Raw genomic sequence first — 27309 nt, 5'->3', positions numbered from 1 at the left:
ATCTGCTCTTAAAATGGAATTTAACTCTGGTCTACACCAAGATTTATATATATATCTATATATGTGTGTGTGTATATATCAGCTTGAAATATTGCATTAGTTGGACTCACTTTGTACAGGAATTAGAGACCCATTACATCTCCATTCCTGGATTTCTTTCTCTCTCTTTTTAGTGCACTTACACCTTTGCCACAAAAGCAGCTGACAGCATTTTCTACAAATTGGTATATAAAGCCATATTTCACTTAGGTTTTCTCCTCTTAGGGATCCTGTTACACTTAGCAATGATAGAGAGAAGAGTGACATATCTTAAGAGTTCAGATTTCTTTCTTCCTACCTGATTTCCAAATTCTAAAGCAAGTAAAAAGTACAGAGTTATTTGTTATCCTAGGTCTAAGATATATGACAGGGTTACATGAAGGGGTTTCAGTACATGGCAAATGAAAAAAAACCAAAAATAATTTAAGGCATAAGGATTGTATTTGCTTAAAGAAATCAATTCCACAAGTTTGAAATCTCACTTCTAAAATAAAACTCTTTTTGCAAAAAAAACCTTCTTGGCATTCCAGGAAGAAAAAAGACTGACTCTCAGCTATTTTATTCTAGATATGTTAACCACTACAGTACAACCTATCTTTAAAGGCTCTTATCTAGAAGAGATTACGTCACAGACTACATTACAAATAATGACTACTGTGCAGGTTGCCAATTTATGTGTTTATTCACACAATAATTTCCTTCACTGGGGCAACAGTTAGACTTTCCAAAGCCATCTGCACACTGATAAAGTGGGAATTTTGCTTCTCATTCTTTTAAAGAGACTTTTTCCAAGCTCCAGAAGGAATTGGTTTTAAGTCTTGTACTACTATGGCTATTTGCTATGTCCCAGTTAGTCGCAACTTGTATCCACCTTAAATATAGCAGAAAACATCCCTAAATCATTTAGCTGGTGTACATAATGAAGTTAACATACTTACCCCATGGAACTATATATCCTTTTTTTCCTGTGCAGTCCCATGGAGGATACTGTTTGATATACCTAATTCCAAGTTCTAGTCTGCTGGAGATGCATTAAAGATATTAATTTGGGCCTGATTCATCACTGAAATAAGTCCTCCAGTTTCCATGACTCACAATCCCAGGAACTAGATTGTCACTCAAGAGAACAACAGGGTCAGGTTTTTTTCCAAGAAGGAAAGCATAAGACTTTAATTAACGTAAGAGCTTAACGATGTGCTTAAGTACCATTCAGGAAAGCACTTAGATACTTACTTAATTTGGCTTCAATAGGATTAAAAATTGAGAAGGTACATGCATAATGTTTCTGCATTATGCTTTCTGGAGTTCTGAGTTCGTGCTATTGCAGGAACCTGACATTTCACAGCTTATTTAAAAATTGTTAATTGAAATACCATTGTATTCATGGATACAATTTTCAAAAATACCTAAGTGATACAGAAATCCTAGAGTTGATTTCATGAGAGCTAATGTGTCAACAAAGTACAGTAGCTAAAGACAGCAATTTAGGAGCTACAAGCTGTAAAATTATATTAGCACATATATATACTATGCATATTAGTAGAGCAACTGAACTAACCCACACCCCGAGAAGGAAGTGCTAATTAATTCAGCAAAACTCAGACTCGTAAGTCCTGAAACTACTTTTTCCAACAATATTTAGCCACTTCTCAGCAGACTTGTAATTCCCAAATTACCTAGAGCAAATGAACCATGCAGAACCATATTCAGCACCATTCAGTATGGTGTTTTCAGTTAAATTTTAATTATGGGTGGCTGGTGGTCCATAAGAAAAGTTAAGGCTTGGTAGCAGTGCTCAAGCCAAAAAAGTTTGGAGAACACTGACTTAAACTGTTTAAAATTTTTTTCAAGCCCAGAATTTAATCCAGGTTTTAAATATTAAGGCATGTGAGTGATTCTGAAGGGGGAAGAGGAATAAATAAGTGTTCTCACTGCTGTGAAAGGGGAATGTGCATTTACACATATTTAAAATATGCTGCAGGATAAAGCAGAATCAAACAGAAACCAAACTAAAAGATGACAAATGCTCTGCGCCTTTCTTCTTCCTTGACTTCCTCTTACCTTTAAAGCTTCTAGGTTGAAATTTGGACAGGATACCAGAATCCCTCAGATTTCATTACATGTTACTCAAACAAAAACTAGGGAACTAAAGTGACATTTTTTAGATCACGTCACCTTTTTTTGCAATAATTTTAGCCTGGTATCCTCATGACCCATTCTGCTTCTCCGTGCTGCCCAGAGAAATGTGTCCCTCCCCCCTGCAGCTTTCAGGGATGACTCCCAAGCGAGCCCCAGGCCGCCATTTGCAGCCACTGCTGTGTCTTTCCCCTGCTGTGGCTGCCCCCTGCCAAGCTGGGGAGGACAGAGGAGGCTCCCGCCGGGGCCGTACTCCCCAACAGAAAGCGTGAGCAGCCAGGGGTCCAAGGCAGGCGCAAACTCCCGCCGAAAGGAGGGAGGGAGCATAGAGTCCTTCTGTGGGAGGATAGATCCTGACCCTCAGGCCTACAGGGAAGGAAGCAGGATGCCAGCCAAGACCTTCCATTGCACCCACAGGGCCCTCAGCCTACAGCTCAGACCGGGAAAGACGGCAACGTTTCACATGGTGTGTTCACTGCCAGCCCTTTACCCATCCTTCCCCGCTCCTAGGATGTTACACATATTCTGCTAAATCTTTGTTTAAAAAAAAAAAAAAAAAAATCCCCATTTCAACTGTTTCTTTCAACTAACGGTTGTTGCAATGCTGCTGAGCAGCATGAAGCGTCCCTTACGGCCCCCCACCAGAGCGACCTGTCCCCGTTGCAATGCTCTCTGCAGCAGGCAGGTGAAAGCTGACCATGGCAATGATAGCCACAGCAGGGTTTTACTACAAATACGCCTTAACGCTTCTGCCTGTCACTCATCATTAACGTGTTTCACATCAACAGTTTCTTATTTCTGCCCCCCTAATATTAAGAGCAAATTGCTATGTACGAGCAGGCAGCCTTAAGCTGAGCCTTCTATCTACGTAACCATGAAAACAAGCAGTGTAGGCAATAGTTTAAGTGTAGGTATGCCAAACCACTCACAAAGTAATGGTTCTGTATTTTTAACATTTAATAAAAAAATTTGTTTCCAAACTGACTTATTGTGTCTGGCTGTAGTTTGACTAAAACATGATTTAAAGTCTCAGTTCCATGAAACCTTTCCTTGTCTGCAAACATGAACCATCTGAATGTACCTCCTGAAGTACTACAGACCTTTGTTGTTGTTGTTTTCAAAGCCTGTTTCACATAACCAAATAAGCTATGCTTCAACAGCATTTTATGAGACAAAAATCTTCAGACATATTATGAACCTTTATCATAATGAACCAGATTACATTAAAATATTAAAGGAAAACGAAAATCCTAAACTGAATAATTTTTAGACTCAATTACCCTTTACAATATAATAAATACTTTCTTCTTCATTGAGACTACAACTTGGTGTCAAAAGCAGGAAGGCAAAGCATAGTGACATAAATTCATTTTTAGGCAAGCAACAGAATCACTTGGCTTTACTGGAGACACTGCAGCATTTGTTTTCTCTTCTCTCATCTCACTTATCGCCTTCTTATTTTGCCTTATGCAATTATTGTACTTAACATCATTTTATTTACCAAAAACAAATTTGCAACACCACAGTTCCTTATCCTGGAATTTTTGCTGTGACCTTTTGAAGCCTGGCTACCTTACTCTTGAGAATATTTTCAAGTGTTTTACTGGTGAAGTTTCAAATAAACAAAATGTGTACCAAATTTTAAAGACTTATCTGCAATCAGCCCAGGAATACTTTGCCAAGAAAATCGTATCAGTGGCAGAACATACTCAAACTAAAAAATTCATTTATAGCCCAGATACTTTTTTAAATCAGCTACTATTACAAGTAATACTTACAACTCTAGTACTTAGCCAAGATAAAAATAATATAGCCCTCATTTTCCAGTTTACTTTGTGTGTGTTAGACAGTACTTTGTATATAGGAACATCCAGACTCCAAGCTATATATTCAAACCAAAATGGAGACGGAATTGGGAAAAAAAAAAAAAATATTGGTAGTAGTTACGGTACCATAAATACACTTTTTAAAATAACTTTGGAAGTTGACTTGTTTTGAAATAGATGCCCGCTCTTCCACCTTCCTTAAGAGTCGTAAGTCCCTTTTTCAGAAAAGCTAGAAAATAAACTATAAATAAAACCACCCCTTCGAAAACACCCACTCTCTGAAGCACAGTGAAAAGCCCAGATCCTCAGGCAAACTGGATTGTTTGCTAAGTCTGTTGGACTAATCTGAACACTAAGCACTGCTGGCTCGCTCACTCTCTCTCTGTTACAGTTGTATTTTTCCAAGTCATCTGTCTTCTATTCCTTCTTATCACCTGCTGAACACAAGGGGGAAGTTGAGAATAGCCTACTAAAAAGCGAAGGCACACTTAGTTAGCAGACGTCAGCAATCTTTTTCACATGTTGCACAATTATGGATTTACAAGTTCACAGATTAAGATTTAAGAACGCATTGAAAACATTTGAAATAAAATTCTTGTAAACATATTTCTTGAAGTGTGGGGATAGTTTAAACCAACATTCTGAAATGCCTGCTGAGACACAGAAGTTGCTATGTGAAGCACAATAAACAGCTATGTACTGAATGCCATTTATGCACAGAATGAATTATTAGTCATGCCAAAGAAGCTGTGCACTGCTGTTTGCATTTTGTTTAAAGTTTGCACTAACTTTTGTAACTAAAAAAGTCTGTTGAAAAGTTAATCCTCTTTTTACTCTCTTACATAAGTCTCTAGAGATAGGGGGTTTTTAATCATTCGAAATGTACTTATTTTAAAAAGAAAGAAAACTTTTCAGTTAGGCAGCAACATCAACCATTTCATAACACTTAAACTTGGTTTTTTGTGCAGACTGTAACTCAACAGACTTCACCGTATGATGAACAGTTAATAGATAAATGCATCTAGGCTATTCCTACTCTTTGCTCATCATTTTGGTGAGGCTTGTCATTATATAGGAGGTAAAACTCACTAAGCTTTAACAGAATGTAAGTTAATTTCCTGAAAGAATAATGTAAGGGAGATTTTTATTAAATCCTAATTACTTCTACTTCATTATCACTTCAGTAGGTGGATTGGCTGATATCATTATTGTAATGGAGGGCAGCAAGAATGAATCAGTCCAGTCTTACAAATATACTGCTTCCTCTCATCTTTTTATAATAGTCTGTCACCTTTTCTTGTATTTCAGTAATAAAATTCACAGAGGTCATACTGGGGAAGTGAAAAAGCAATGACTGAAAAGTGTCAATGATAGACAAGCTCTTACTGCCTTTTTTAAAAAACTTCATCCAGAACTTCCTCTAGTTGTAGAGGCTGGCAATATTGTTAATATGAAATAATTTAACTTTCAGTCTGGTTTGGCAGATGAGAAGAATGTGTTATGAATCTCCTTGTTTTGTCAAAAGTCAGGGGCAAAAATTCTGGAATATATTCTGACTGGCTACTTCAGGAACAACCTATGGCTCTGCAAGTCTAGCTCAAGCAAGTAGACAGGAATAATCTTGAACTTCTGTTTTCTCTAGAATCCTCTTTTTTCCTCAGCCAAATATTTTAAAACAAAACAAGATCAGCACTAAAACTAACTTAAATGATTACAATTTATAAGCCTGTTTCACTGATTTAAAAATCTTTACGCTTGATTAGAAAAATTGCTGTCTTGATATCCCCTGAGTAAATTTTTCATCAACAGCAGTCCGTAACTACTGTTTTCCTTCAGAATAAAAAGCACAGGAAAAAAAGGCCTAGAAAAAGAATAAAATCCTATAAAATTCTAATTCCTTTAAGAACTAGAGTCTGTAAAAACTATGTATTTTTATGAAAAGCTAAGATTCCTAAGAAAGGATGGGGTTTTTGAGTGTAGCTAGTTTACTATGTTATTATTATTCACAAGTACTGCTGTTCATTTCACACCTACAAAAACTAGTTTAAGATTCTCACAGTTTATGTGCCTAATTCTTTCTTTAAATTTCTGGAGTTTCTTGTCCTACCACACTCTACCTAACTTCTTTGCTCCATCAGGGATGCCAACCTCATCAATCTCTTTGGTTTTGTCCTGACCATCTCCTTGTGTACCTTCCCTCTGATCCAATATTCAACAACCCACCCTCTTTCTTTCTTCCACTAAATCAGTTTGAAAGGGCACTCAATATATTAACAGGCTAAATAAGTTAATTGTTGAATGTTACTGTTTCCTCTGTCTTGAATCCCGATTCCTTAATTTCTGTTAATGGGGGCCACAGCTATCATAATTTCTAAAACCGTAGGTGGATTGTATACATAAGCATTTATACTGCCTATTTCGTCCCGACCTGACCTCGTAGATACCAGAAGATTGCTACAAGATAGGTGGAGCCTTTGAACTTAATTAGAAGTAAGTGAAACTATGCAAATAGCAACATATAACTGATCTAAACACACAAGAAGGGTCATAAAGCTATAGAAAGCGTTCACATCCTTACATCCATCAGTTTTCTATCTACCAATTACATGTGCTAAACTACAGGTGAAAGGCATTCTTTAGATGAACTAATTTTAATCTTGGATTAAACCACAAAAATAGTATTTCATACCTTTAAAATCTCAAATTATTTTCTAACAGATGGAAAAACAGTGGTTGAGCCAAAATATCAGCACTACAGCTATTCTCTGCAGTATTCTTTTTATTTCATGGCAGCTAAAAAGATTTCTTTTTGTTCTTTTCTTTTTAAAGAGTAATACACTAGTTCAGTCCATTAAAAAAGAAGGAAAGAAAAAGAAAAAAATCTGAAAACACTGATGATTTTCTGAGACACTGGTAAAGAAGTTGCTTAAGGATTCTCAAATGCCCAAGCAAATCATTACCAGGAAATTACTTTTTAATCAAGCATGAGGAGGAAAGAGGAACGTATTTTATTCCCTACAACAATACAGCATATGCTTAAACAGTTAGAAAACACTGTTTGCACTTCAAGAGAGACTATATCGCCAGAAATAACTAGAATTCTCTAATATTTAGCTTATATCCACAGGGAGATTGAAACTTGTATTTTCCCATAGCTTACTCTTCCTTGCAAATTTCTAGCAAATTTCATGTAGTCATTCTGCTATTATTTATGATTTTCTATCTCAGCTAGGACAGCAATTATAGACTAGTTGTTTTCCTTTTATGCTACTCAACTTTGGTTAGTAAGGCTGCTAAGACCTAGAGAGAAACCTGTAATCCGCAATCCTCCCCCACCTTTCTTTTTATTTTTTTTAATTGTCTGAGGATAAGGAGGAATGGATACTTAGTACTGTAATTACTTAATAATGGCTCCGATACTTAAGTAGCACAGATAAGTAGTATTTTAGGGTTGGATGTGTCATGAAAGCTCAGCTAATGCAATAATAGAGTAATATAAACATTCACTATTTTTAAAAAATAGTTGACATTTTAATAGAAAATCCAATGGAAATAATTCTGCTGAACAGCCTACTAAAAGCTCTATAATTTATACATTTTTCATTATCCTTCTGCTTTGTTCTTCCATATCTCTTCACACAAACATGTTGCAGCTTTTAGCCTCAAAGTGGTCAAATTGATCCTAGGTAAGAAGAGATTGCCAAGTCTTGCAAATCACCATCAAAGGTGCTGAAAAGTATAACTAGTGCCCATGTACACCTGCACAGCGACTTGGTCTCTAAAATTAAAGACTTGGAAATGGAGACTTAGAAATTTCAATTGCCAAAGAAAACCTCTAGTCCTTTAAAAGCAATCTGCATCATAAATCTGAATCACCTGGTAATACTTAGAAAGTTTTAAAAATATATTTAGTACTGTTAGCAAGTAATTTCAGAATACTAACATTTATGTATGACTGCAAAGTAAAATGAATCTGGAGAGAAACCCTCAAATTTGGAGCACTTGAGACAATGCTCTGTCTCCAGGTAAAGGCTGAAGAGGTGTACCTCAGGCTTTCTGAAACAAAATTCCCTAAAAAATAAGAAGTACTTTTGCTCGCCTTGCACTAACATAAAGACAAACTTCACCCAAGTCATCTGAGAGCTGGAGCTCACTGGAGTGAGAAAGATATGCAACATTCAAAGCCAAATCAGCATCTGTTATCTTATGCAGGGATACCTGCATTGCTTCTAGAGTATTTCTTTAGAGTAATTACCCAGTGCTGAGTGCAAACATCCATTACAAAAAGATTGTATTTTACCAATGCCTCTTTTATTAAGGTTGGTTTTTATTTCAATTAAAGTTTGAGTTAAAGGTGGATTGCAGACCTTGAGTCAACATTGGTGTTTTAGAATGGAAAGCAGTACAGGCGTCCTCTGTTAGGAATCATGAACTAGTGTAAGTAACTCTCAGCTTTATTTCATGCTCTGCCACTGACTCATTTTCCCAAGTGAGTCACTTAACCTGCATAGATCAATTAGATTGTAAATTATGCAGGATACCAAAAGGCCTCATGGTTCTTATGAGGTGTTACTCATTTCTGGAGGAACATTTGACATTCTTGGATAAATAAGAGTGTAAATTTTATTACTGCCAGCTAACGAGAAATCAACTTACAAGAGGGCCATGCTATTTGTGGTTATTTTGCATGATAAATGATTCTCCCAAATAGTCATCAGTGGTGAATGTCACTTTTCTCAATCCCTGCCCTGTTTTTCATATTTACAAGCTTTTGCACTGGGTATGCAAGAAGACAGACATGAAACGTGGACAGTAATTGCTGGTTCACACACAACTAAAACAAAAATGGGGACATGGCATCCACAAAGATGAGATATAATGTTCACTTTGTTCTGCAAAGTAAAACAAATAGTAACTTTTTAGTCATGATTACTATGTCCCTGATTCATTTTCTTGTTTTCTGAAAAAGTAGAACCATAGTCCTTATGTAATACTGAGTCCAAATACTTAGTTTACAGTGTACTATTATTTATTTGACAGGTATGTTAAAACCAAGCCCATTGAATCTGTTAATATGAGTTTTACTATTTTATTATTATTACCTGAAGCCAGAAGCAGAAGGACTGTTTACTATGCAGTAATAAGCAATATTTGGCATTAGCAGGAATAAGAGATACAGAAGTCATCAACTTGTGGTGAGGGAATACACTTTTATGGGTTGACTCACAGGAAACATATTGTTACTTCTTCTGGGCTTTTTTTCCCCCCTTGTTTTAATTAAAACAGGAATAAACTGTTTCCCAGTTTTGCTAAACAAACAGAAAAAAAGACCATGCTGACAGAAGGAAGAAAAGGTCTTTTCTCAGGAGACATTTCTTAAATGCATAACCTTCAATAACCTTTAGTTTCTCCAGGTTTCTTTAGTTTCTCTGAAATTCTGTTATAGTCAAACACAATTGTTTTTTGAAATGGACAAAGAATTGTTTCAACTACTAGTGATACACCATCTGTTAAGTAACATATCAGGTAGAAACGCAGAAGCTAGGCTAGGAAGCATTTCAAGGCCTACCTCTGTAGCCAAAATTGTTCTTTAAGCCACTACAGACCAGTACTCGTACTGAAAGTGGTCCACGCATTTCTACTGTACCTTCCTATTTCTGTCCTATGAGGCTGCACGGTAAACCAAATCAAGGACCCAAGTGATTTTCTGTTTTTCTCTGTTGTTTTTTTTTTTTTTTACTGCTGGGGATGTGGGAGAAGGTGGTGTCAGGTCCCGAAGGGCATTTCCAGGCCATACTGTCCCACCCCCCACCCTGCCCCTGGAGCCCTATTTCAGCTCAGCCCTGGGCCGTCAGTCCCTGCCCCGGCAATGCTGGAGGAGTGCCCGTCTCCAGCCCTGTCTCTGGCCCCTTCTCCTTCATATCCTGCCCCAGACCCGTACTTGGACCCTGGACCTGGGGCTTTCCTTGGATCCCACTAGCAGGACGTTACTGCTGTTACTGGCTCTGCCGGCTGCATTTAGATGCTGCGGGACTGCGCCCGTCTGTGAGGGCACGGCCGGTGCTGGGGCACCCTTGGCTTCCAAAGCCCCTTCCCCAGAGAAGCAGCCAGCCCTTGCTGCTCCCTAACGGGGAGGGAAGGTGTTGGTCAAATTTATATAAGCACGTGTGAAACTACTGCCTAAAAACTAGGCTTCATCTCAGCTCATCCACAGGAAATAATAATGTATGTACTTCCTCTCCAGTTGTACAAACCTCAGTAAGAAATGAAATCCTAAGCAACGCTGACATTTAAAATATCACATTTGTTACATGAGATAGCACTTATGGAAACAAAGGGACAAAGCCTACTACAACACTATGCAACCATATGGTACATACAGCTTTATTGGCTTGAATTTTTTCCTTTAATAATTTGTGTGGTAACATTTAATATCTGTTACATATTTAGCACATCAATATTTAAATATTATGCTACTTCATTATACAATTGTTTGTATGAAAGTAGTTGATTTATTTTTTCAAAGACTGGAATGGTTTTGGTTTACTGGGGTTTGGGGTTTTTTTTGTTGTTTTTTAAAGAAACCTAATATTCTGCTCTCATTGACCAGAAGTACTACATATATTTGGAAAGTGCTGTTGTCTGAGTGCATAGAATATTAAGACATGTAATGTGTTCCCTGCAAAGAAACAAAAAACAAAAAATCCTTCTCTGCTCCCAAAGGAACTTCACTAAAATTAAGAAGTACATTTCCATCCGAGTCTCAAAGTAAAAATATTTCAGGGATCCTTACAAACCATTTGGAACTGCAAAGTAAAACTACACTTACATTTCCTCAATGTAACACAGTTATAAATATAATCCCCCAAATTAAGGTAAAATAACTATACAGAATAGGCTACTCTTTCTTTGTTGTTACTGAAAAAGGATGTGAAGGCAGAGGGAGGAGTAGTAAGAGAGCAGGAGAGGAAAGAATGACACATAAAAATTATTTTATTGTGTTCTCTTCATAAAAGTTTATCATTATTTTGAATTACAAGCAACTTATACTCACAAAATACAGTCTATCACAACTTTAGTTGTAAGCATTTGCATATATTTAGCCTAGCATAAGAAAATGAGGCCCAGGTGAAGTCAATGGCAGTGATGGACCAGAATCGTAATTCAGCTTCAGCCCCTAGTCAGATACAATGCGTTACTAAAAATCAACATGTTGTTCAAGTTTCAAGTACGCTGTCCTCACAACTTCCATCAGGAAGTTTTGTTTTAGTATAATAAAACATTTCTCTTCCAAAAAGACACTCTAAAATTTACTTAGAAATTTCATTTCCAACAATGAGATTTGGCTCTTTTAAAAGACCATGAGAATATTTGAGGCAAAATGCTTTTTGATACCATAACAAAGAATGTACTGAACAAAGAAAAACAGTAATTATACTTTTAATTACTGTGCTATAATTAACACGTCTTGTATAACAAACTTCAGAATTGTAGACAAAGAATATCGGATGAGGGCAAAACTTGCTGTCATCAGCTGCTATTTGCACTTAATTAGCAACCCAAAATTTGCAGAAAAATTGTATCAGTTTCTAAAAACATGCTTTTTCACAATTTAACCTTGACATGGAAAGAAGCATGTGTTATGAAGCTTTGTATTAAGTATTGAAGAACACCTTGGAAAAAAGCAGACTGTAACATTATTTATCTTGAATGTAAGTAATGCATCTGTGCGTGTGGAAGCCAAGTGAAACCGAATCTCTTCATGTGTTCGTTTCAAAGTAAAGGCAACTACCTTGCTCAGAATATCCTGTGCCTCAGCAGATGTATTGAAAATCATCAACGTGGTTATATCCAATTGCTAGTCAGGCCTTCTGGAGTCGGAATACATACAGCCATAAATATTAATGCTTGTGCTTTTTTAGACCTATCTTCAAATGTTCCATCAAATTTTCTTTAAATGAGGAAAAACATAAAGGAACACATTTTAATAGGCAAAGAAAAGCTCAGGCAACTATTAAGTAAAAAAGGATATCCCAGAATTCTTTAGGGAATTTGACAGTCTGTGCCTCCCTAGTCTCCGCATCATTGATATGCTAAAATGCAGTACACCAACAAAGCTTTAGCTAGAAAATGAATCTGTGAAAAATAATAACGCTTAGGAAAAGCATCTCGAGTTAGAGGTGGCGAAGAGAGAAATTTGGCACAAAATAACAAACACGACAGCTGATGCAAAACTTAAAGTCTGTGGCTAGCGGATTCAGCAGAATTTAGAGAGGCGCTATAAAGACTTCCTGACCACAGAAATATCATGCATGTACTGAGCTTAAAGCAGAAGGAAGAGAGAATGAAATTCTTGCAAATAAATATATTCTCCCAAGAAGCATTACGGCACGTGAACTGTACAGAATAGGAACGAGAACAGAATCTTGAAGTAACAAAACCCCAGAATCTCAAAGTAACAAAAATGAATAAATCTTTTGGCAATTAAATTTTGCTTTCATTACAAAGATCTGTCATTTAACAAATGTAGTACAAAAATTAGGACTGCTGTTAGGCTTTAGCCTTACAATAGTATTGAAAGGCTTTTAAATGACAAAATAAAGGAAATGCACAGCTTAATCATAAAAGCAGCCTCCCTATTAGCACACAAAATAGTGGCCTCAGGTTACATAATTTCAAACACTTTTCTTCTCAATATGAATAAAATTCACTAGTGAAAGACTAGACAACCTGAGATTATACCAGAGGATTTTCTATATTCCCTTACACAGGATAAGCTCTATTTGCCAAACACAAAAGATAAATAGCAGCACTCAAGTTATTGAAGCATCACTGCAGTATAAATTTTTATTTCCATATTACGGGTGGAGAACTAGCTTTTCCAAAAGAGTATTTTCATTTGAACGACAGTGATAAGGGTAAATAAAAGACCTCAGAGGAGCTCTTTCCTGGAACTTTAAAGGCAAAGTCATTAATGGGAAACAAACCCACAAAACTTTTTATTTATGTCTCGATAATTTCACATGTACATTGCTAAATATCTTTCAGTAGATCATAACAATTATAGATTTCAGATTCCAGAAATAATCCACTTGGAGAAGATTTTTTTTTTATGACCCATTTGCTGTTCAATCAGAACGTCACTGCTATTTAGCGAAAATTATCTCTACCAGCTATAAAGGTGAATAACTTGATAGAAAAGGATGCATCTAATCTGAACCTTAATACTACAGAGAACGTCACATCAGAGTTGGAAGCATTTCCAATATGTACAGCTTGAGGAGGCGGAGGAGAAGAGAATGATGAAACTAAAGGGGAGGCTGGACGAGGTTAATTGACATAGATGTGTAATACCAGAGAAATACTGTCATCCTGCTGGTGCTGTGCAGCTGTGAAGACTACACCTAATATAAAACCATTTTATACATGTAGAAATCCTAATGATTGACGTCACTGGTGAATACACACCATATCCAAGGTGTGCATTCCAAGGGCTTTTTCTTTTTTCTTTCTTTCTTTTTAAGTGAACTTTGCTTCTTTATAGACTTGCACAGGAGGTAAAATGACCTGTTTTAATACTTTATGTTAACTTAAAAGTACAACTGGATGTAGACACACTACAACAATTAGCATGGGTAATTTAAATTCAACAGGCAGTATAATATGCCCTTGCAAAATATAGCTTTTCCTTGCTGTAACTAAAATAATAATAAACTTCTTACTAATTATATAATTGTTGTTACTGCTACACTAAAAAGCAGGAAAAAAAAAAGTCTGCCATGCATTCAAAGCTGCTTACGTTTCGCAAGCCATGTAAGTAAAATGCCTGAATTGACATTTCTCCAAACAACTTTCTGCCTTCACAAACATGCCTCACACTAAAATTAAACATGGCAAGAAAAACACCACAGCACACGTAACACCTAAATATCATTGCTGAAAGATACCGCATCTCTTTATACATGGTACATCAATTTATTCCACTGCAAAGTTTTAGGGTCACAGGCTGCCTTAAATTTCACATAGCTCATTGTGCACTCATGAAGAGAACCTGATTCTGCTGCTGACCAAGGCTACTCTAGAACACGATCATTTCTTGTTTCAGGCACGTAATCATTGCTACTGCTGCTACACAATGAGCTTCCAGAACTCAGGTAGCATCTTTACATAGTTCTGCATGGTGCTTTTTGGATTTTGGATTAATCAGTTCCCACAGGCACTAGCTCAAGAGCAGGTACACAATATCCCACTGATCTCCTCAGAAGACCACCCTCACCAACCCAGCCTCGACTTTTCAAAGGCATTTCATTTGATGTGTGGCTGCTTAATAAGGAAATGCCAAGGAAAGCAGCAAGTTTTACATCCCTTTCTTCAGGTACCCTGCTAGCTTCTAGAAAAGTACCCTTCCCTATTTGGGATATAGAAGAGTCCAGAATCCTCCTCTAAAAGCCTGTCCTCTCTTTCAAGGGTGGGATACCACTTGTAAGAGATAACGACACCACCCTTTTAAGTAGCACTACATTGGTAGGATCCCTTTCTTAAGATGTCAGAACCATAGGGTCAGTGCTGCCTTCCACTCAAACGGTAATTAGCATTGATTTCTATCAACTGAAATCTGCTAAAATACTGTAGAAGTAAAAGACTGGAATCAGGGGCCTGCTTCTCTTCACCTGCTGTTTTCCTTCCAGAGCCTTCTCAAGTGCCTGACAAATCTTGATTTCTCTTCTACAGATTGATTTCTCAAGTTGATGTCTCTTCTACAAAAGCCCATGTGCAAAAGGAGGGCTAATGACCAACTTAGGTTCTCATCTTGAGGACAGGACTATTTTCTTGCAACTGCAAGATGTGAAATTAAAAAAGCTTCAGAAAGGAGCATCTCTAACTTCTCTGAGCAGTGGTCTGATCACACAGGTCTTGCATAAAAGAAACAGCCTCTTTAGCAAACTCCCCATTCCCCTCCTTTCTTTCTTTTGTGGCTCTCAACACATGAGAAGTAAGAGAATACATTAAGGATCATCCCATTGTCACTACGTGTTTGATGTATTTCTTGTGCAATTGCAGGAGACGGACATTCTGGGAAGAACAACATCTGACTCCTGAGTTCAGGCTGGTGCCACAATGCTCAGCTGCATACGTACCAGACACTTAGAGAACTCCCCTTCACCAACTTACATGGTGCTTAGGTGCTTCCAGGAATAGGTGACAATGTTCCAGTCTATAATTCTATTGAGGAGTTTCCACCATCACTGTTTTGAACTTGTGCACCTTAATTTCACTCTTAGCCTATTGTGGGTTTCTATGTGCCTTTTTGAGTCTAGGTCTCACTCTCACCTTTTTCTGATCTGAAACTGTTTGGGGTGTGGGGAAGAGCTGAATGCCACGACAGCAACTAATGAACCATGAAGTATATCCTGCCCAGTCACGCTCCAGCAGAAACCAGAATGACACAAGAGTTGACTGTGACACCTAGGAGAGGTAAAGACTGTAAGAGTATGGGGAAATCAGGAACTCAAAATCTGGCAGAAGGACATTCCTCCCCTCTAAGGTAAGGGGAAAAATGAAATGATAAAATTATAAGTAACAATACAATCATATTTGAACTTAATACAAAATCATAGTATATGAAGTTAATGGTGAGAAAAGTGCCTCTGTAGCTTCCATGTTCTAATATGAATATGTATGTATTGAAAAGTGCTTTTCAAATCTGTATCATGTGAGGAGCACAGAACTGTGATCAACTGCTTGCATGCAATTATCACAAATATTTGATGTTATTAGCTGCTGCAACATTATGACTTGGATAATTACCTGCACCTGTTTTCTCATAATTAAATGGCTGTGTACATCATTAAATTTTCAATGAGGTCCAGACAGTATTTTTTTCTTTGTGCTACTGAAATGCAGTTGATTAGAAATGTTGTGACTTCTAGATGAAGAATGCATTATTTCAGCTGGTGAGGGAAATAACTATATTGCTTTAACACTGAGAACAAAAGTACTGAGCTCTTTAATTCAGCTCATGGAATTAATGAAAGCCTTTTAATTGCTTCTTCTCTGACTCTGAGTTCTGCAAACATATACAAGGGAATTAAGATTGTGTCTGATATGCTGGGAAATCTGATTGCTTCAAATACAAGAGAACTTAAACACAACACAAAGTAGAATCCATCCAATTTGCTTGTGTACTAACCTAGCTCCACAGCCACATTTGCCACCTCACATACTGCCACATGACTGTCCTCAGCTTGGGAGCAGAAGTTCAAAAAGCATAGACATCTGGAAACACTTGAAGCCGCACTGCAAGCGGAAGGTCTAGGTGGCTATATGTAGTCTCCTAAATGTGCTGCTTTTGGCTGAACCAATGGCTTTCATTGGAAAAAAAAAAAAAAAATTGTTTATGCCCACACCCTAAGGGAAGAAACTTCACTCTCTGCAAAATTGTAGACATTTTCCAGTACACTTCTACTGTGTATCAGATTTTAAAATATTACATAGAGTATTTTCCTACGAGGCTCGATTAAAGTTAATGAAGTAATTTAAACCACATAATTCTCTAGTAAAAGGAGGAAGACAAAGGGAGATGCTAAAAATACATTGTTCTTAAACTGTGATAAAAATATTGATTTGGTCGGAATGAGGGCCTGGTTTTTGACACTGATGAGGAAGAAGCTTTCTTGTATTTCAGAGTAATTTCAAATTCAACCCAAAGAACAAGTACTCTATAAATGACAGGTTTGCCAAATAGCTTTCTGATGCAGCATTTAATGACCTCTGCCTCAAATCACTCAAATCGATGACTTTTTGGCCACTCTTACTATAGTCACAGCTCAAGCTGCTAACAACATACTATCAGTCATCAGTGCCTGCCAACAAATTAAGTGCTGTAAGAAGGCATGAAAAAATCTCCCATAAATCTAATTGAGACAAGAATTCCCTCTTTAATTTCAGCAGAGAGCCTTAAAATAATATGCCAAGAAAATGATTCCCTGAGGAATCATAACGTTTGCGCTCCTAAAGAGGAGTGATGGAGTCCATCTCCAGCTCACTGGCATTTTCACTGTGACTATGACTATGATCTCGTCGTATAGAAGAACTGTCTTAAAAGATAAACTTCTAACTCAGGAAATAACTGACTTAGGCCCTGAAATGGAGGCAGTCACATTACACACTTTAAAGCCTGTAAATGCAAGGAAAGGTTTTGATCCACTCTTTATTAGTTTCTAAAGGGCAGGATGGATGAGAAGAAATCTAATGGGATAAGCATGAGACTGAAAGAAAAGCCCTGAAGACTGCAAGAAATTAAGAGGCTTTTTTTCCAGTAGATTAATTACTAAACAAGAAAAAGCTTATTTAGGAATAGTCTTGATTATTCCCCTTCCTCCTGATCTTGCAATGCAGTGAGTGCAGCTCTTAGAGGAGCATCTTCAGACTCACTGTTTATTCACAGTCCTCACAAGCTTTTTACTGGTCACAGCTTTTCTCAAGTATTTTTATTCTCCAAAAGAATAAAATAGCCAGGCAAACAAACACAAAGTAGAACAGAATAGACTAGACTATTTCATTTGGAAGGGACCTACACCAATCATCTAGTCCAACTGCCTGACCACTTCAGGGATGACCAAAAGTTAGTCAAAGCATGTTATTAAGGGCATTGTCCAAATGCCTCTTAAACACTGACAGGCTTGGGGCATCGACCACCTCTCTAGGAAGCCTGTTCCAGGGTTTGACCACCCTCTCACCAAAGAAATGCTTCCTAATGGCCAGTCTAAACCTCCCCTGACACAGCTTTGAACCATTCCCATGCGTCCTGTCACTGGATACCAGGGAGAAGAGATCAGCACCTCCCACTCCACGTCCCCTCCTCAGGAAGCTGTAGAGAGCAATGAGGTCGCCCCTCAGCATCCTCTTCTCCAAACCAGACAAGCCCAAAGTCCTCAGCCGCTCCTCACAGGACATGCCTTCCAGCCCTTGCACCAGCTTTGTTGCCCTCCTCTGGACACATTCAAGGATCTTCACATCCTTCTTAAATTGTGGGGCCCAGAACTGCACACAGTATTCAAGGTGAGGCCGCACCAACGCTGAATACAGCGGGACAATCCCCTCTTTTGACCGGCTGGTCATGCTGTGTTTGATGCACCCCAGGATGCAGTTTGCCCCCTTGGCTGCCAGGGCACACTGCTGACTCACATTGACCCTGCTGCCGACCAGCACCCCCAGATCCCTTTCTGCAGGGCTGCTCTCCAGCCACTCCCCTCCCCATTTATACCTGTGCCCAGCATTACTTTGTCCTAGGTGCAGAATCCAGGATTTGTTCTTGTTAAATTCCATCCCATTAATCATAGCCCAATGCTCCAGTCTATCCAGATCTCTCTGCAAGGCCTCCTGTCCCTCAAAAGAGTCAACAGCACCACCCAGTTTGGTGTCATCAGCAAACTTGCTAATGGTGCATTCAACTCCTGCATCCAGATCGCTGATAAATATATTGAACAGCACTGGCCCTGGAATTGAGCCCTGAGGAACACCACTGGTGACCAGCCAGATGTAGCCCCATTCACTACAACCCTTTGAGCCCTGCCCTTCAGCCAGTTCTTCACCCAGCGCATTGTGAACCCGCTCATCCCACAGCTGGACAACTTCTCCAGAAGGATGCTGTGAGGGACAGTATCAAAAGCCTTACTAAAATCTAGAAAAACTACATCCACCGCCTTCCCTTCATCCACTGGGCAGCTGACCTTATCATAGAAGGATAACAAATCAGTTAAACAGGACTTTCCCTTTGTGAACCCATGTTGACTGTGCCAGATGACTGCATTATTCTTTAAATGCCTTTCAACAGTACCCAGTACATAATCTTCTCCACAATTTTTCCAGGAACTGAGGTCAGACTAACAGGTCTGCAGTTCCCTGGGTCTTCCCTCATGCCCTTCTTGTAAATTGGAATAACATTGGCTAGCTTCCAGTCAGCAGGGACCTCTCCAGACTCCCAAGACCTTTGGTAGATGATTGAGAGGGGTCCTGCCCTAACATCCGCTAGCTCCTTCAGTACGCTGGGATGAATCCCATCAGGCCCCATGGACTTGTGAACATTCAGCTGATACAGCTGGTCCCTTACAATTTCAGTCTCCACAAATGGAAACTCACTGTTCTGACACTCGTAGTCATCCGACTCAGGGGACCAGGCAGCCCAAGGTCTATCAGTATTATTGAAGACTGAAGCAAAAAAACACATTGAATGCCTCTGCTTTTTCTTCATCCCTATGAATCAGATGACCATCTTCAACAAGTATCGGTCCAATGTTTTCTTTAGACCTCCTCTTGCTATTAACATACTTGAAAAAGCCCTTGCTGTTATCTGAAGCAACACTGGCCAGTTTCAACTCTGATTGAGCTTTGGCCTTTCGTGTCTTCTCCCTGCATAAACGAACCACAGCTCTGTGCTCTTCCTGCGAAGCCTGACCTCACTTCCAGAGATCATGCAACTTCTTTCTCCTCTTGAGCTCCACAAGGAGTTCCCTGTTCAGCCAAGCTGGTCTTCTGCCTCACTTGCCATACCAGCGATACAAAAATTGTATTGCTACTTAATACAAGTCTGCTGAAACTGGAGCAGAAACTGCAGTAGTTTCAGTAAGATACCGATGGCAGGGAAGGTACAGTAACATAGCATTCAGCACTGAGTGAGTACCTAGGGAACCCTATGCTAAAGCACATGCTACTTCATTTATATTACTATGGAGTCCCAAACTACCCAGCTTAAAGCTTCCTGAGGTACATTTACATGTCTCAGGCATATCCCCAGGAAAGAAGATTTACATTCTGTGTGGTCTTTTCTGAACCAAGAGCCTCCACCAGAAGTAACTGAATTTTTCTTTTCCAGACCAATATTCCAGTTGAAAAATGCTGGTTGACCAGAAGGTAATGCAAAGGTAGCTGTCCCGAGTCCCTGATGAAATACTTTAATCCTTATTTACTGGCTTTACAACATGAAGCCCTTTCCCTCCCTCCTGTTGGGATTCTCCTACCTGACTTTCCCTCTCTCCTGTTGGGATTCTCCTGCCTCATCCAAAGGAACTCCTCATGAACACTCCAGGGAGGGAAAACACACACACAAACAAAACCCCAGTTATTCAGTGTACTTCTACTTTTAATTTAGCAGGGAAATCTGAAACAAGATTCTGATGCACTTAACCAGCAGGATAGTGTCTGGCACTATGGGTGGAAAATGAGAGGGAGACTGGGTTTCCAATGTGTAACAGTAAAACTTTGTAATCCTAAACATTTTTGTTGTCAAGAAATCCATTTCAAATACAGCTCCAGTGTCTAGCTTATTATGTTAGCAGTTTCTCAGCATATATTATGGCAGGTGTTATATGTAACCTCAGCAGGAAACATGTAATCACAGCAAGGTAAATGAGTTAGGCTAGAGGGCTTGCTTAGCACTGTGTGGTACTACACCGTGTTACACAGAAATACCCACAGCAGTCAACTCCATCTTCCAGGTTGCTTTGAGAATACTCTGGTTTAATGAGAAATGAATTCCCAGACCTTTCATATAGCCTCTGACTTCTACGGAACAGGAGAGTTCCTCAAACATTAAAAAAAGTCATAATTTATCATATCATCATTTTCCAGTCAAACAACTTTAACAAATCTTTAACTACTATTGATGGATTCTAACGTAGCACCTCCCACTCACTTCCATGAGTTGCAGCATGTTCTGTGATTTTATACTCAAACATCAGAGGGCTGCTGGAATGTATAAGAAAACATGACAACTGTTATCCTCCTCCTGGTAAGCTACAGTTATAAATACTAAAGAAAGCCCATTGCTTCAAATGAAAATTTGAAAGTCAGTCATCTACGTTGGGCATTACCTCATGAACCACACTGTTTATATTCAAAATACTTTGTTCTACAAAAGAAGAAAAAAGTGTAAAATAGAAGTCATATGTAGAGAACATCTACAACAAAAGATTAAATAAATCATTAGCATATTAACCCCACCATTTTGTCTGAAAGCTATTAGGTGTGTAGGCAAAATACATTCAAATAACTTGTCTAGTTGGCCTATTAAGCAAGCTAGGAACATTATCCATCAGAGATTCTGATCCTGATTAATCTATTACTTCCCTTTGTAATAAACCCAGTATTTGTGCCAGCTGCTGAAATCTATAAGTCAGGTCAGAAGGTACAAAAATGACCATAAGATTCCTGTAAGTTATCACAACAAGCAATACCTCAGACGTAGCTGGTGGCATTACTCTGGTTGTTGAACAAATCTGTTAAGCACACTACTCACCAAATCTTTAGGTATATTTTTAAAGTAGCTAATCCCTTTAGTGCTTGCACTGTAGCCATGGCAGCACAAAGCTAGCTGGATCTGTACTCAGGTGGTTTGCTCAGGCTGACCTCCATCTTGCTCCATATTAGCAGCAACTGATATTAGCTTACGCAGTTAACTGGAAACTGGCTTGAATGTGTCAACATGAGCTGGAGCTGCTTGCAAAAGAGGCACGTCCTTAATGCTTGCGGCTATTACCTGGATGTGCAATAAAGTGCTAAACATGCTAGTGTTCCAGGTCTAGAAAATTCTATGAAAAAATGTGACTCAAACACAGTGAACAAGGTGCAACTCCCACACCTTGATAGTAATTTACGTTATCTCTGGATAGCATTCAAATTAATTAAAAAATGCACCTATTTAAAGTAAACTGGAAGAAACAGCATTGAATAAGAAACACATTTAATTCTCTTCTATATGAACATATACAGAAGAAAAGCATCCCTGCTAACACAGAACACAAACACAATGCAGTGCTAAAATATACTTAATGATAAAATACCCATCACAATGGAAAGTCAAAGCACTATAACTTTACATGTTCAGACACTGCAGTTGGCTTTAATATAGACTTGCCAACTGATCACTTTATCTGTCTTTTTAAAAGGATCACAACTCTTCTACACACAATTAAACAACAATGTACATTTTTCACACAACTACTTCACATTCTACAATACTAAATACTCCTTTAAATCAGTACCTTCATTTATGGAATATCTGCTAGCTACACATATCTGCTAACTAGGTATCAAAAGGCCATTTTAAACAATAATTAATATAAGCATTATATACATTTTCTGCAGAGACCACATAGACACTGCTAAACATTAAGCAACACTAGGTATTCAGGATACAAATAACTGTAGTAGGCCATTCAAAAAATTACATATAGCCATGAAAATCCTATATTATCACCTCAAATAGCACAAACAGAATCCTCATCCTGGCTTTGACCAGCACTATATTAAACACAGAACTCTTCATTGCCAAAAACATCCTTTCAATGCACTGAATGGCAGCCTGTGAAGATTTGATTTAACTGATTTTGAACTATTCTAAAATGAATGAAAGGCTGATGCCAGTGACTCATTGCAAATGCAGTGACATCCCTTCAGTGATATCAAACCAACCGCTGCATCGAAGAAAAATGATGCTACTGTCCTTTAGAAATCAACTGGAACTGTGAAACACTGTAGAAAGATTTTATACAACTGAACACAGTGTTTTGTAACAAAATACACAGACGTGAACAGAAATGATATCCAGCAAATGACAAATAGAGCAGACTCTTGACAATATTTGCATTTCTTACAGTAATCTGTAAAATTCCAATTGTATCACTGTTAGTGACAAGACTCGCTGTAGCAGTATATAAACTAACACAATGAACTCAAATATCTCAAAAATTCTGTTTTCATTTGAAGTTTGCATACTTCTGTGTGTTTTGTTTGTTTTACTCATTTGAGTTTTCTCAACTCTTACCCTACTCATTCCTCAGACTACTCCAGATCCTACCTAACTCCTCATTTCAGAGCTCTGACCTCTTCTCTTCATGGCTGTCTGTATGCCAGTTGTTCTCAAACGGTAAACTGGCATCCATACATCCACATGGATGTGTCCATATATATATAAATTCTTCAGCTTGTAACCTGCCCGCCCTTTAATCCAACCAACACCTCTGTTGCTCTCAGTTCTTCTGTTCCTCCCTTCTAGGATACATTGCCAGGTGTCAGAGAGATGGCTTCGCTACTGCAGTCTCACACACTCAGCCTGCATTCCTTCCTATAAACATCTCAGAATAAGCAACAGTTTTCAGTTTTAATGTAGAGTACCAGAATACTCTGTGGGAACACCACAATTTCAAAATGCTGACAGGCCACAATGAACCAGATGGGACATGAGCATAAGAGGGACTATGGAGTGAGAGTAGGGCAGGCATAGGCCAGAGAAAGAAATCAAAATCTGGGAGATCAACCAAAAATTAGATTAGAAATGCAGGAAGAAGAGCTCTAGAAGACTGTTTATGTTTGTTTGCATTATCACAGGACCTTGGAGCACCAAACAAGAACTGCTGGGCAAACACAAAATAAAAAATGGAACAAATGAATGAGGTAAGAAAACAGTACTGATAAGAACAGTGCGAAGGGATTTAGGCACAACATTTTGTTTTTAATAGACAAAATGACAAAGGAAAGTTTTACAAGCAATGAGAAGGCCACGTATCTGTTTAGAGGGAGCACCTTCCAACAGTGAGGCAACATGAAGGAAAGCATAAAGATCTCTCCCTGAAAATTTACCAACTAAATGACTCCTCATACTTTTCCCCTGCTCCAGTATGTGGTACCTCCCACAGGAAACAGTCCTTCACGAACTGCTCCAACGTGGGTCCTTAACACAGAGTACAGTCCTTCAGGAACATACTGCTCCAGTGTGGGTACCCCACAGGCCACAGATCCTGCCGGAAAGCCTGCTCCTGTGTGGGCTCCTTTCCGCAGGCCACAGCTCCTCCCAGGAGCGTGCTCCAGTGTGGGCTCTCCACAGGCTACGGCTTCCTTTAGGGCATGTCCACCAGCTGCGGTTTGGGGTCCCGCATGGGCTGCAGCGTGGTATCTGCTCCGGTGCGGTGCTCCATGGATGGCAAGAGACAGCCTGCTTCACCATGGCCTTCTCCACAGGCTGCAGGGGAGTCTCTGCTCCGGCGCCTGGGGCACCTCCTCCCCCTCCTTCTTCACTGACCTTGGCATCTGCAGGGCTGTTTCTCTCACATTTTTCTCACCTCTCTCTCTCACACCTGCTGCCCAACATTTTTTACTCTTTCTTAAACATGGTATCGCAGAGGTGCCACCAGCATTGCTAAGGGGCTCAGCTGCGCCCTGTGGGTCCAGTGGAGCTGGCTGGAACTGGATGCATCCAAAATGGGGCAGCCCCTGGTCTCTTCTCACAGAGGCTGTTCCTGCAGTCCCCCCACCCTGCTGCCAACACCTTGCCAAGAGAGTAATCTACTGTTTGGGCATATTTTACTGAAGACATCTTTATTGGACTACAGCTAGAGTGTTTACAGTTAGCTATAATTGTAAATGTGTATTATATAAAACACATTAATATCAAACCGCTGTAACTGTTCTCTAGGACAATGCAAGATGGCATTAATAATGACTAAGTGTTTCTATAATTGCAGTTTTGAACACTATTATAAACATACATACTTGGAACAGAAAGACAAGGAGAAAGACAGAGGCTGGGAAAAGGGAAGAGCCACTCTTCCTACAGCATTTACTCCATCTGACGCGGGACACTTGAAACAGAAGAGCAGTGGATTAACCACCCTCATTTAGTCCATACCAATATATACATGTCATTGCTTTTTGGGTCTGTTTAACACAATTTCAGATTAGTACTGACTCATTAAAGGTCATGCTTATATTCACCAAGAAAATTAGCATCCTACTTACTTTAGTAGCCACGACTTCATCTTCTTCTACTACCGTAACAATCCAACAAGGATTAAAGTCCAGTGTAAGGAACACTTTTAGAAACTTTTTATAATTATCTTTGATACAACTTACCAGTTTTCACCTAAAACTAGATCTCACAAAGAACTATTTATGTTCACTAACATGTAAATATATAGTGTGTACATTAATGCATGCAAACATATGCATGAATGTTATATCACATTTCTTTTGTCCCACTGAAATAACATATCAAGCCAAAATATTTATCTATCTGAAGTACAGCTATGGTCTCCACAGACTCATGTGCATTAAAATAAATCAAATGCCATAACTAGTGTGCTTCCCCCTGACTAGCACCAAACTATACCAAATATTATATATTGACATCAACTCACTCACTGGAGCATATTGCCTGAAATTAGGAATGTTATGTGCATTAATTTTTTCTACTGACAAGGGACTACTGAACTGAGAGTTCTTGTTTCAGTCTAGTATTACAACATTGTTGCATAAAGCATTTTGCTTTCAAGCCAAGAATTCCCCACAAACCATTAATCTAAGATGTTCTATTCATTATCATCTGAAGTTATTTCTTCTAAAATATGTAGCTCAGAAACTGCTGACAAACTACTTGAAATCTTTTTTTAAGTGTATCACATAACTCTCTGGCTAAGGCTAACTGAAAACTAATTAAAATCATTAAGATGATGATTTGAACAAGAACAGGAAAAAAAAGTCTAGATGAAATTATGAGGAAAAATTAGATGCCACTTGACTGAATCGTGCCCTTAGATATACCGCTTCTCATTTGCAAAAAATGAGCATTTCTTTCCCTCTCAAAGGGGTTTTTGACCTTTTAAGGCACCAATATCCACAACCCTCCTCAGACTAACTCGGTCATCTTCTGACCCAAGACTCCCAAAGCATATTTCACTTCCTTTATGGGCACAAATATAACTCCCTAAACTCTAAATATAATTTATTACCAAATTTAATACCTTTTTACTTGATCATCGGAACATTATTTTAGTCTTCTGATAAAAAGGCAGGAAGACAAATAAGAAACAAGTTGTATAACATCTGATAAATAAAATTACATATATATCATTTTCCCTCCATAAAAATACCAGTCCCTAGTCTGGACTCTTGCCTCTGGGAAAACAAAACAAACCAAAAAAAAAAAATCTTCAAGCCTATGGCCATCACAGAAAAGAACATCGATTTGAACGTCTTCTATCTGCCAAGAAGACTGAACAACATATACCGACAATCACTTTCACAAAATCCAAGTGGGGAGAGTAACGAATGAAATTTGGAATAGAAAGAGAATTTCCAGTGGCATGATTGCAAAAAGAATGTATAGCTTGTATTGCAAGCCAAGATGACTGATAAACTATGTGTGTTAGCTCCAACTTGATAAACAGTATTAAGCACTAATGAAATAGTCCAGAAAATTTTTAGCAGTGTGCGCCAAGACCACTGGACAAGAGCCAGTTTAAAAAGAAATTTGCAAGAATCTCCTTTATCTGGGATGATGAACTCAATCTAGCATGATGATCCAAGTGCCGGGACTCAGGCAAACTGAACATTCATCTTGAAGTTGGGACTCCTACCTTTGCCAGAGGAAATGAAGTGCTGAAGGAAAAGGCACTTCAGTGCAACCACCAACCTCAGAGACGATGCTGTCCACAACACATGGCAACATTGATAAATCTATAGTGAAGACCACTTTATAAGTGAATGATATCTATGGCTGACTAGTGCATATCATATGTCAGGGCATTTATTAGTCCACTAGTGATGAATGCATACGTTCAGGTTTTGTTTACGTAGTAACTTCTGAAGATTCACACTGTTTCTCTCCTAATTTCCTTATCCAAAAATAAGGGAGGAACATTTTCTTGGAAAGGACAACTGTTAAAGAGATTTTACAGAAACACCAAAGTACATTATGAGTGCTTTAAAGAACTAATTGAAATGGATGTGAAACACCAGGACATTCATCTTCAATGCTTTTAAGTGTTCTGGATATATTTATACTAAATTATGAGGCTAATGCAGAAGTCGTCCCATGATGCTACCACCAGTGATTTTATGAAGTGGTCTTTTTGGTTTGGCTACTTTTAGGTGACAATAGTCACAGGAGGCTCAGTCTTTAAAAGCCAAAGAAGACGCTGAGCTGGGCTGCAAGCACTCAGCCTCCAGGAAATGGAGATCAGTACATGGGGGGAACTCTTAACATGCCTAGATAAAAAACATGAAAAGAGAATAATTGATTAATTTTAGGCTAGTGAATAGTTTAAAACCAATGGTCAGATTTTACGTATTTGTGTGGGTGAAGTGGTAAAGGAATGACTGTATGACCAGAGCAAGTTCATAGTTCAATAGAATGCAAGGGTTGTTGCTATGGAATTAGGTCCAACTGCATGCAGTGCACAAAGTACATTAAATAATAGTATCACAACTGTCTTTTAAACACAACAAGCATAATATCATTGAGGCCCTTTGTTTT

At 38.6% G+C, this 27309-nt stretch overlaps 1 protein-coding gene across 10 annotated transcripts in view; it reads right to left on the bottom strand.

Moving 5' to 3' along the window:
• The window catches only part of PTPRM (protein tyrosine phosphatase receptor type M), a 489233-nt gene that overhangs the window by 346016 nt on the left and 115908 nt on the right, over window positions 1-27309 (bottom strand). The window lies entirely within an intron of this gene.

The sequence above is a fragment of the Ciconia boyciana genome, chromosome 2 (assembly GCF_034638445.1).
Source record: "Ciconia boyciana chromosome 2, ASM3463844v1, whole genome shotgun sequence".
Taxonomy (NCBI): Eukaryota; Metazoa; Chordata; class Aves; order Ciconiiformes; family Ciconiidae; genus Ciconia; species Ciconia boyciana.
This window is presented reverse-complemented; position numbering and strand designations above follow the sequence as displayed.